Consider the following 12,270-nt stretch of genomic DNA (forward strand, 5'->3'; position numbering starts at 1 on the left):
GCGACCTCGCCGACGAGTTTCTTCTAGAAGCTCTAACTTCGACTACAGGCGATCAAATCCGTTGATTTTTTCGCCCACGTGATCCCCTCTTCAACGCCTACATTTCCCCCTTATCTAGAAGCCTTATCTTCCCCGGGATAAGACTGCCACGAATTAGGGATAAGAACGACAACGATCAAAGACAACTCAAATTGGCCTTCTACAGCCGACCTATCCACCCTATAAATACTCCCTTACCATCCTAATACCAATCCATCAAACAATAACAAAAAATTACACATCAATTCAACCCGATTGAAGACTTGCAGATTCCGGCGAAGAACAGTTTTTGTCAAAACTTTCTCCAGCAACTTTCTCTAGCGAGCCAAGCTTCGATCCAAGCTTTTGGATCACTTCCAACAACTCCCAGGAATGTTTTCTAGCTGTTGGTATGATTCCGGAAGCTTTAAATATTGATTTGTAATTGAAAATTTTGAATTTTTAAAATTTTCTTGTTTGATCACTTTGGTCGTGTTCTTATGCTTGATTGTATGATTTCTTTGTAGAGAGTCATTATATATATCATGTGTAAGATTTTTGTTGAAATAAAACTGATCAAATCAACCTAAAACAGAATTTTCAAAAATTAGTTTGAAAATTGGATTTTTTTTTGAAATGTTGTGTTCTTGGTTAAAATCTGGATTTGTTGGTCCAGATTATTGTTATACATGTTTATAAACATGTTTGAATCATTTCCATACAACTATAATCAAGTTTTGATCATTTTGATCAAAATTGAAATTTGAAAAAAAAACTTGAAAATTTGAATTTTAAAATTATGTGTGTTCTTGCTTTTAATCTAACTTTGTTGGTTCAATTAGTTGTATTACATGTTTGTATACATGATTGTATAATTTCTAAGTAACTGTAATCATATTTTGATCATTTTGATTAAATTGAAATTTTGGAAAAAAAGGTTAAAAACCTGAATTTTTGAAATTTCATGTTCTTGCTTCTAAGTTGGATTTGTTGATTCAAATAGTAGCTATACATGATTCTTAACATGCAGGGATAAATTTCAATTAACTGTTTCACCCTTTTGATTATGTTTGATCAAATTTGGTTTTTGAAAAAAATTAGATTTTGATTCAATCTTCAAAAACCATTTTAATGATGTGATGATGTTCTTGTTTTAGTATGGATTAATTATATTCATCATTTCAAAGCTAATGGAACAAAAATCAGGCCTTGAAATGGCCTAATTTAAAAGATCCCCAAATTTGACCTAGAAATGGTGTTTTAAAATTGATCCTCTTATGATTTTCAAAATCGTGATTTATGTTAGGGCTTTTGTTCTTCGTGATCATATGAACCTACTGCAACTTACGAATTATGATTTGGACATCCCAATCAAAAGTTATGGCCTTCTGAAGTTTAGGATCAAATTAAGAGCACCCGGTCCTAGAATTTTGCCTTAGGACCGAGAAAAACATGTCAGGACCGAGCCGCCCGACCGAGGAAACCGCCCAGGACCGTGCCGCCCGACCGAGAGAGTTGGCTTAGGGCCGACAAAACTAACCTAGACCAAATTAACCTAGGACAGACCTTGCCACTTGACCTAGGATTGACCTTGATACCTAACATAGGACCAACAATTAAGCCTAACCTTATCTTAGCCTAGGCCAAACCCTAGCCCTATCCTAGGATCAAAACCCCACTTAGCCTAAGACCGTTACAGCCCTAGGCCTAATTCTGAACCCTCACTCAAGATTGAACCTCTCAAACCCTACTAAGCCCAAATTGACAAGATCGGACTCGAACCTAGGATTTAATCCTTAGGCCCGTTTGGTTCCATTTTTCAAAAATCCAAAACTATTCTGGAACCAAACCCCCATTTTCTAAAAAATGGTATTCTCAAGGTCAGAAAGTAACTCTCAAGATTCTCTGGGATATTTCTCAAAGCAAATGTTTTGCTAAGGTCTTGTTTGATTATACTCTCTAATATTTTTTTCTGATATTTTTAGGTTTTGTTAAATCTAAACATCAATGCAACCCTAAATGGACAGTTTGTGCGAGAAGGAGAAACCACATTGTGTTTCGATTTCTCCGAACCTTTCTTCAACCAAGTTTTATAACCTCGCTCTCCAGGTATTGAAATCTTTCTAGATTATTCTTTTGATCCTAATTCATCTCTTAATATGATTAGGGAAAGGACTACTTGTTGGCATGAAACCCTAGAAAAGCTTGTCAGAGATTTTTCTCTGACGGACGAGGACGTGGTTGTTGATGAAGACTCTTGTAATATAGACTCCACAAACCTTCTGGCAATTGATAAAGCTCATGTAATCATCCTGAGTGTTGATAGCAATATCACACCCCTTTTGGACTGTGAAATAGTGTCTAATGTTGTAATAAATAAATAAGTTTATAATGACAATCCTGATGAGATGTCATCTTCTTTTTGTAATAAAGCATCCAATAAAATGCCAGAGTACAGTTTCGAATATATGTCAGATAATGATGATGTTTCATTCAAGTCTGAATTTAATTTCGAAATGAAAACTTCTTGGAACACGAGGATGAGATCGTTTCCGCAGACGAGACTCCCTATTATTTAGTTTACGGCATGGACGTCGTACAACCCATCGAGATTGAAATCCCCACACTGAGAATCATGTTGAAATCTCACGTTGTTGAAGAAGATTGGGTAAAAGCTCGATACGACCAGTTGACATTGATGGAAGATCATAGGTTGGATGCGTTATGCAAAACCCAGGCTTACCAGAAACGAATAGTCGATACCTTTAATAGAAAGGTCAATCCCAAAAGCCTAAAAGAAGGTGACCTAGTTCTCAAAGTAACCCGTGAACTGTTAGACCCTAGGGGAAAGTTCCGACCACGAAGGGAAGGTCCCTTCTCATCAAGAAAATCCTCTCTGGAGGTGCGGTCCGCCTTTCAACAGTTGAAGGAGAAGAATTTATTGCTCTTGGCAATCTAGACACCCTAAAACGATATTATGTTAATATCGTTTCGTGACCACGGCTCCCAATCTAGCCTTAGTAGGATTACCACGGCTCTAATCTAGCCTTAGCGGGATTACAACGGCTTTGATCTAGCCTTAGCAGGATCACGACGGCTCCCGATCTAGCCTTACCAGGATTAAGTCCTCTTGGACCAACCAACCTCCAATGGTGTATGTCTATGTCATAACTCCCATTAGTTAGTCCCCAACTAAGAATGGACTAATTGACCTCTAGTCTTGTACGACTCTGTCAACATTCTTAAGGATTAGTCCCTAGCCTCTAAAGGACTAATCGAACCACTGGTCTTGTAGGACCATATTACAATTCCCCAAAGCTAGTCTCCAACCAAGAATGGACTAATCGAAGCTCTAGCCTTGTTAGGCATTTCCCCAATAGTTAGTCCCCAATTGAGAGTGGACTAATCAACCTCTAGTATCGTATTACTATATTGGAAATCCCAACTAGTCCTCAACTTCGGGTGGACTAGTCGACCTTTAGTTTTGTACAACTATGTCATCATCAACAATGGGAGAACTACGTGAGACCTGATTCTTCCAAATAAAATAAAATAATATATTAAGAATAAATGGAAGATACGTAGGCAGCCTTTGTATAGGTCCGGTCTCAATGAGCTCAGAAAGCTCAAGAAGCTCAATGAACTCAGAAAGCTCAAGAAGCTTAGTAAGCTCAATGAGCTCAGTAAGCTCAGGAAGCTCAGTAAGCTCAAGATGCTCAAACTCAAAATAAATGAACTAATTCTAGTTCTATCCCCACAGGGTCTTAGGATAGTGGGAACCCTGGTTCTTTCCACAAACTGGTGATAAGGATTTTAGGAAACAAATAAGGGCGAAAGTTAAGGGAATTTTCTTTAACCAAACTACGATTGATCTCCCAAATCAAAACCCCGAGTTTCTAGAAAACTCCTATCGATGGATATCCTTAATAAGCTTGTTTTCGTGTTATGCGATTATCCAGAAAACTAACCCTCAAGGGAAGACTTTTGAAAAAGAAATGGAATAAACCCCCAAAAGCCAAGCCAAAGCCGCAATTTGAGAAAGGACGTCTCATTGCCCTTTGTATAAGAAAAGATAGAGAACTAAACTCAAGGCTCCAAAAAACTATATATCTACAAAAAATCCCATATAGGTCGAGGTGAAGTCATCGTTCGTACTCACTCGGGCAGCTTCCCCGATGACTATCGCAAGAGTAGAACGTATTGATTCCTCCAGATACCCTCAGGGACCGAAAAATAAATAAAATAGAAAACACTCTCGTGTAGGTTGAGGTGTTGAAATCACTGTTTATGCTCACTCAGGCGGTTGTCCCAATGTCTATCGCAAGAGCATGACGTATGATTCCACCATATATACTCCGGAAGTCAAAAAGAAGAGAAAATTTCCCCAACCGAAAAGTTGAAACTCTCTCTATGATGATACCCGGAATAATAGAACTTTTGAAGAATTGTAGCCCATGGCAAAAGCAACCAAAAATATAACTGAACATTATTCTCATGGTTACCTTTCCTGCAAGTTAATATCTTGGATAATCATCTGCACGAGATCGAATTTATCATCCATATCTTAATATAGGAGAATAAGGAGCTCGGGATCTTTCAGAAACGAGACAATCTCTTTCAATACAAGAATGTTCATGTCTTAGACCTGAACACGTTTCGAATCCAAGTCACCCTATTACATAAGTAAGACCATGGTTTCTCCTGCTTTCAAACCTTGTCTGAGACAGAATCAAGAATAGTTTATTCCCCGAACAACTTTTATTAAACCCCTCAACCTTACAGAGTGATAAAACAATTGGTTAATGTGTCAACCAGGTTATGAAAAACACTTTTTAAATCCAAAGGATTTTTTTTTATGTTAAACCATTCCATTAACTCCTCAAAGGGTCGACAATTTCACCCAGATGTGAAGGACCATTCGCAAGGTCAAAGAAAAAAAACTCTATGGGAAGCTCCCTGAGTATTAAATCCCCACGGAGTCAACGGTTTTAATCCAATTGAGAATGACACTTTGTCAGGCCCAAGAAAGATAAGTTGTCGATCAAGACAACTCCTCTTGTAAACAATCCTCAACGGAAGCAAGAGGTTCAATCAGATGTGAATGTCACTCCGTACAAAACATATCTAAATCCCTAGCTAATAGGCACATAAGATCATTGTTATGATTCTTAAAACCCTATTCCAATAGGCATCTATATAGGTTATTGTCATAACATATCCCCAACAGATTAGCGTCCCCATATGGGTTATTGTTATAACCCATCCTCAACAAGTTGGCGACCATCAGGGTTATTGTTATAGCCCATTCCCCTCGGAGCGAATGTTTTCACATATCCCCGACAATAGTAAGCCCTATCTCTTGATAGGTATCTGTATCGGTCATTTCCATGACCACTCCCCACTAGAGTGATTCTAATCACTCAACTTATATATAGGTTATTGTTATAACCTATATTCTCGGCACAATTGTAATCATCCCCACAGAGCGATGGTTGCTACAGTCCACACGACAACGTGATTGTTATCACCACCCAACGTGATTGTTGTTACGTCACCTAGAAGGTCTTCCTTCATCCTCCACGAAGAATTCTATTCATTCCCTAGAAAAGTCCTAGTTGTGGATATCATCTCCTACAGTAAGTCCTATCGTATTACAGGCATCCTCGAGAGTCATTGTAAAGACTACTCTCTAGTAGTGGATTCCATTTGTTGATGGACGCGGTATGATTGTTATCATTATCCCCAAGAGTTGTACCTCTATCCCCATGGGATTTTATTCCCAAGAGAGCATTCCTCATGAGAGTCCTACCTCCCAATAGGTAGTCTTACTGGCAGGAGACTCCTCCCCACAAAGAGTTCTTTTTAATCCTCAGGTGAGTTCTATTTGTTGATAGGCATCATCAGTCATTGTTATGACAGGATTATTGTAATAATCAATCCCTAGTTGGAGTCCCGATTACTCCCCAACAGGATAAGACTATTGTCGTTAGCCTATCCTATGCAAGATTCAATAAAGAAGAGAATGAGCCATTGTCATGACTCATCCCCACAACACCCTGTCATCTTCCCGGCACATGATAAGACTATTGTGATAGTCTATCCCCGACAGAAGACAATAGACGAAGGAAGATCACGTAATCTTCCCAACCATGAGTCATTGTGATGACTCCCCACCAGCAGTTGCTGCCATCCAGGTTTTATCCTTCTACCTCACTGTAGGTTACGGTGCAAATTTTTATGATCAAACCTCGAACCCACGTTTTCCAAAAACTAAGACTGTTTTATTCAAACTCGGTTCAAGAGGGGCATTCTGTAAGCATGAAAAATTGACTTACCCTATTTGCAAAATAATATTATTATGTTTAATAATATTAAAATAGTATTTTGAATTTTTATATTCAAAATAACTTGAAAGAATGAATTAAAACCTAATTAAGGATTAATTATTGTGATAAACCTTAATTAAGGAAACTTTCCAAAATTCTAAAAATAATTTGAGGATAAAATATTTGTATATATTTTACCCAAATTAGACCAAGGAAGGGGTTAAAAATATTTAATTAGGATTTATTCATTATTTATGTTTAATTCATGACTTAAACCAATTAAATAAAATACCCCAAAATTCCCCAAAAAATAAAACATGATCATAATTGTTATTATGAATCTAGAAATAATTTTTGTGAAATTTTTGGTGAAAAAATGAATTTAAAAAGAATTAAATTCGATATTTAATAACTTTTTAAATAAAATTTAAAATTGCATAATCTCGTGTGCCTGATTTTATGTTTAAACTTTGCAGCAGGATTAAAGACAACTCAAATTGGCCTTCTACAGTCAACTTATCCACCCTATAAATACTCCCCTACCATCCTAATACCAATCCATCAAATAATAACCAAGAATTACACATCAATTCAACCCGATTGAAGACTTGCAGATTCCGACGAAATACAGTTTTTGTCAAAACTTTTTCTAGCGATCCAAGCTTCAATCCAGACTTTTGGATCACTTCCAAAAATTCCAAAAATATTTTCCAGTTGTTGGTATGATTCCGGAAGCTTTGAATATTGATTTGTAATTGAAAATTTTGAATTTCTTAAAATTTTCTTATTTGATCACTTTGGTCGTGTTCTTATGCTGGATTGTATGATTTCTTTGTAGAGAATCATTATATATATTATGTGTAAGCTTTTCGTTGAAAGAAAATCGATCAAATCAACATAGAAAAGAATTTTGCAAAAATCAGTTTGAAAATTGGATTTTTTTGAAATGTTGTATTCTTGGTTTAAATATGGATTTGTTGGTCCATATTGTTGTTATACATGTTTATAAACATCTTTGAATCATTTCCATACAACTATAATCAAGTTTTGATCAAAATTGAAATTTGAGAAAAAAACTTGAAAATTTGAATTTTAAATTATGTGTTCTTGCTTTTAATCAATTAGTTGTATTACATGTTTGTATACACGATTGGATGATTTCTAAGTATTGTAATCATGTTTTGATCATATTTCATCAAATTGAAATTTTGGAAAAAAAAGGTTTAAAAAAATGGATTTTTGAAATTTCATGTTCTTGCTTCTAAGTTGGATTTGTTGATTCAATTAGTAGCTATGCATGATTCTTAACATGTAGGGATGAATTCCAAGTAACTGTTTCACTCTTTTGATCATGTTTGATCAAATTTAGTTTTTGAAAAAAATTAGATTTTGATTCAATCTTCAAAAACCATTAATGATGTAATGATGTTCTTGTTTTGGTATGGATTAACTATAGTAATCATTTCAAAACTAGTGGAACAAAAATCAGGCCTTGAAATGACATAATTTAAAAGATCCCAAATTTTGACCTAGAAATGGTGTTTTAAAATTGATCCTCTTATGATTTTCGAAATCGTGATTTATGTTAATACTTTTGTTCTTCCTGATCATATGAACCTACTGCAACTTATGGATTGTGATTTGTACATCCCAATCAAAAGTTATGGCCTTCTGAAGTTTAGGACCAAAACAAGAGCACCCGGTCCTGGAGTTTTGCCTTAGGACCGAGAAAAACATGTCAGGACCGAGCCGCCCGACCGAGGAAACCGCCCAGGATCGTGTCACCCGACCGAGAGAGTTGGCTTAGGGCCGACAAAACTAACCTAGACCAAATTAACCTAGGACAGACCTTGCCACTTGACCTAGGATTGACCTTGACACCTAACCTAGGACCAACAATTAAGCCTAGCCTCATCTTAGCCTAGGACAAACCCTAGCCCTAGCCTAGGATCAAACCCCCACTTAGCCTAAGACCGTTACAACCCTAGGTTTAAGTCTGAACCCTCACTCAAGATTGAGCCTCTCAAACCCTACTAAGCCCAAATTGACAAGATCGGACTCGAACCTAGGATTTAATCCTTAGGCCCGTTTGGTTCCAATTTTCAAAAATCCAAAACTATTTTGGAACCAAAACCGCATTTTCTAAAAAATGGTATTTTCAAGGTCAGAAAGTAACTCTCAAGATTCTCTGGGATATTTCTCAAAGCAAATGTTTTGCTAAGGTCTTGTTTGATTATACTCTCTAATATATTTTTCTAATATTTTCAGATTTTGTTAAATCTAAACATCAACGCAACAAGTACACACATTCTTTATGTAATTATGTACAATTATTTAAAGTCTATCATCATTTAGGACCCCTGGACTACTAATTAAAGATAAGGAATGTTATAATTAGATTTATAGAAGCCAGACTTTGTCTATTTTAGAAGGATTTTGAAAATCGTCCTTAGGCGGGCGTAGATGATATAGCGCGAAAGCCCTTTCCCGAGCGTAAACAGATAACGAACCATTTTTTCAGAAACTCTGGTATAAATACGTTTGTACACGTATCATTTTATTGATTTTCATAAAATCTTTTGGCGACTCTGATTTTCAAATGAATAATCTTTAAATTAATTATGTTTAATTGATTTAAATCATGCCATGTTAAATTGTTATTTAGCATCTTAGATTATTAATGTTTGAACAAATAATTAATTATTTTACATAATTAATTTCTTACCGATCAAGGTATTTTCAAAATCTTTTAAAAAACTAAATGTTTCATTTTAAAAGATGTCTGGCACACAAATCAAGGTTGAAATCATTGAACCTCGAGTTGCCTCGCGGTAGTCCTTCCATATTGCCACGTGTCTCACAAGCACGTGATAAACTATGGAACGAGACATAGACCGAGGGGAAAAAGGTGTTAGAGAGCTCTATGTCACAAGATGGAATTCGACCCGTGTGGCACTAGGCTAGATCGACTCAGATTCTAGCTAGTAAGCTTTTTTACACAATGCAAGAAGAACTTAGAGAGAGAGAAAACTTGAGAATAAAAATTGTATATTGAATACTTGGTAATTATAATGTAATACCTCTGAAGTATTTATATGACTTATGACGTACTATATTAGGAATTGACTTCCAATTAAAATTTAATTACACTAATTTAAGATATCCCTTCCTTAACTAGAATATCCCTTCTTAAATTAGATATATCTTCCTTAATTAAAATATTATTTCTTAAATTATAATATATATTCCTTAATTAAAATATATCTTCCTTAATTAGAATATTCATTGGGTTGGGCCTACTTAGGCGATTAGGCCTCCCCTTGGACTAAGAAGATTGCGCACTATGAGGCCAAGATTTTAATGAACCTCGACATTCCCTTGAATGGGTCGAGACACAATGGGCCGTAACATCTAGATCAAGAACAACAACTCAAAAAAGCTTTCTAAAACGTTATTAAGGGTGTTAGGAGTACTTTCAAATCAATCTTGATCAACCATGTCTTGATTGCTTAAAAACCAAAATTTCAAAAAGAAATGAAAATCTAAATTCTTGAATTGGTTTAAACTTACCGTTAGTAATGTTTTTATAGTTTTAAACTAAATTTAATAAACATAGGCAAGTTATTGGTAAGTTCCAAATGCTGAATTAAAAAAAAATCAAAATCCTATTTTTCCTTAAGAATTGTTCAAACCCGATTCGGCATCTTCTTGATCAAATGATGCTTCGGGATGATCACGAATGTGTTCTACATGAAGTAACGAAGCTCCCCATGCCCTTAGTTCGAAGAACGGAGGCTTTTGACAAAATCCTAAAAAACTTGCGCAGGTGTTCTTGAGGGCAACCGAAGAGTTTTGCCTTACTTTGTTTTCGACTAAGAAAACTAGCCAGGCTGTACTTCCGACCAAGAGAATTTGGTCTGGCTTAATTTTCAACCGAGAAAACCAACTAAACACATCTTCTAACCGAGAAATCTCGTGAGCGATCGAGGATTCTCGCGAGCGATCGAGAAATCAACATTGCATTGACCGTGCACCCAAGCCGTTGACCTCGAGTCGAATAAAGTCTAAACCCGCGCGTCTAACTCGTTTTGTTACCCGAACACCTACCTAAGGACTTGTTTGTTTAAGACTTTTGATTTTAATTGCTTTTTTAACAATTAGAAGCCCTAAATTAATTTAAAAAAAAACGATATTAAATTGTTTTAGAATATTTTCATAAAAATATATTTTAATAAAATCTATTTGAATTTATTTTTAAATTTTCTGACATCCTAAACTGATATTTTTCAGGTACATTTTAAAAAAATTATCGACATGAAATGCAAGAATTTTATAATTTTAAATGGAAAAAAAACACAATACATGCCTAGAACTTTAAAAATAACTGGTTAAATAAAATGTAATAAAACTAAATTTTTAAAAAATAGTCAAAAATATTTAAAGTAGAGACCGTTCTTTAATGGGCACAGATAATGCAACGCAAAAACCTTTCCCGAGCGTAACCAAACATCAATCCCAAAAGAATCTCTGATAAATTACGTTTATACAAATATACAAATATTTTATTGATTTTAAAATTAAAATCATATGGCGACTCTATACTCAAATAAACAATCTTTTAAATTAATTATTTTTAATTAATTTTAAGTAAAGATTTTTCATAATTAAATTATAATTTTATTATTTTAAATATAAAATTATTTAAAAAGATTACAAAAAATTAATTAATCTTATAATTAATTTTAAAACATCAATAAATATATATATATATATATATTTTTTATAAATCTTTTAAATAAAAAAATTTCAAGACTAAAAGTTCTGGGAGAAAATGATTTTTGGACGTTACACTCTCGGATTAATGTATTTACACATGACTTCAAACTAAAATAGTTTATATACAAATGACCCCATATTCTATATATTTGTCTAAACATATAACATAACTAATGAAAAAATAAAATATTTTATAAATTTATATTCTATATATTTGTCTAAACATATAACATAAATAATGAAAAAATAAAATATTTTATAAATTAGGGCATTCTAAGAAATGAGTTCAGGATCTCTTACAAACTAAGTGAGAATCATATCAAACCAAATGTCTTATGTTATGACCAAATCACATATGAAAAAAGAGAGTAAATGTTTGGAAAGAATAACTATTATGTATATTTCATATGACTTTAACTTCCCAAATGAAAACTAAAATAGTGTGAATTTTAGACAGGTCAACCGTAACAAGTTTTTGTCAAAATGAAATATATATATATATATATATATATATATATATATATATATATATATATATATATATATATATATATATATATATATATATATATATATATATATATATATATATATTCTTATCTGCATATTGGACATTTTAAAACAATTCTCGAGATAAATGAAAAATAATTTGTAGATATGTTTTTTATGTTATATTTAATATTAACACTATAATTTGATAAGTTCAGTACACTTTTAAAATAGTTTTTAGTTTCCATTATATATATTATTATTATTTAGATTAAATTTCAAGTGATTATTTGTTATTATTATTTAATATATTCATAACTAAAATAAAAAGTTATATTTAAATTTTTTTACACCATTTTAACTTTATTAAATAACGAGTACATTTCGTTAGTCATGTAAACATATATACTTTTTTTTATATAAATATTATCATTAAGAATAAGGTTCACACAATAATAAAAAAAAAATTGTATAGATATCTAATTTACAAAAATGTTAGACTAAAATTAATTATAAAAATATTAAATTCTTAAACAACAAAATTAAGTTAAAATCAAGATGATAAAATATGAAGTTAAAAATTAGAAAAATAATTTAATTATCAAAATATAAAAATAAAATAAAATATGTACCTATGAAAACAGTTTTATTTACCATTCAT

The sequence above is a fragment of the Impatiens glandulifera genome, chromosome 5 (assembly GCF_907164915.1).
Source record: "Impatiens glandulifera chromosome 5, dImpGla2.1, whole genome shotgun sequence".
In the NCBI taxonomy this organism is placed as follows: Eukaryota; Viridiplantae; Streptophyta; class Magnoliopsida; order Ericales; family Balsaminaceae; genus Impatiens; species Impatiens glandulifera.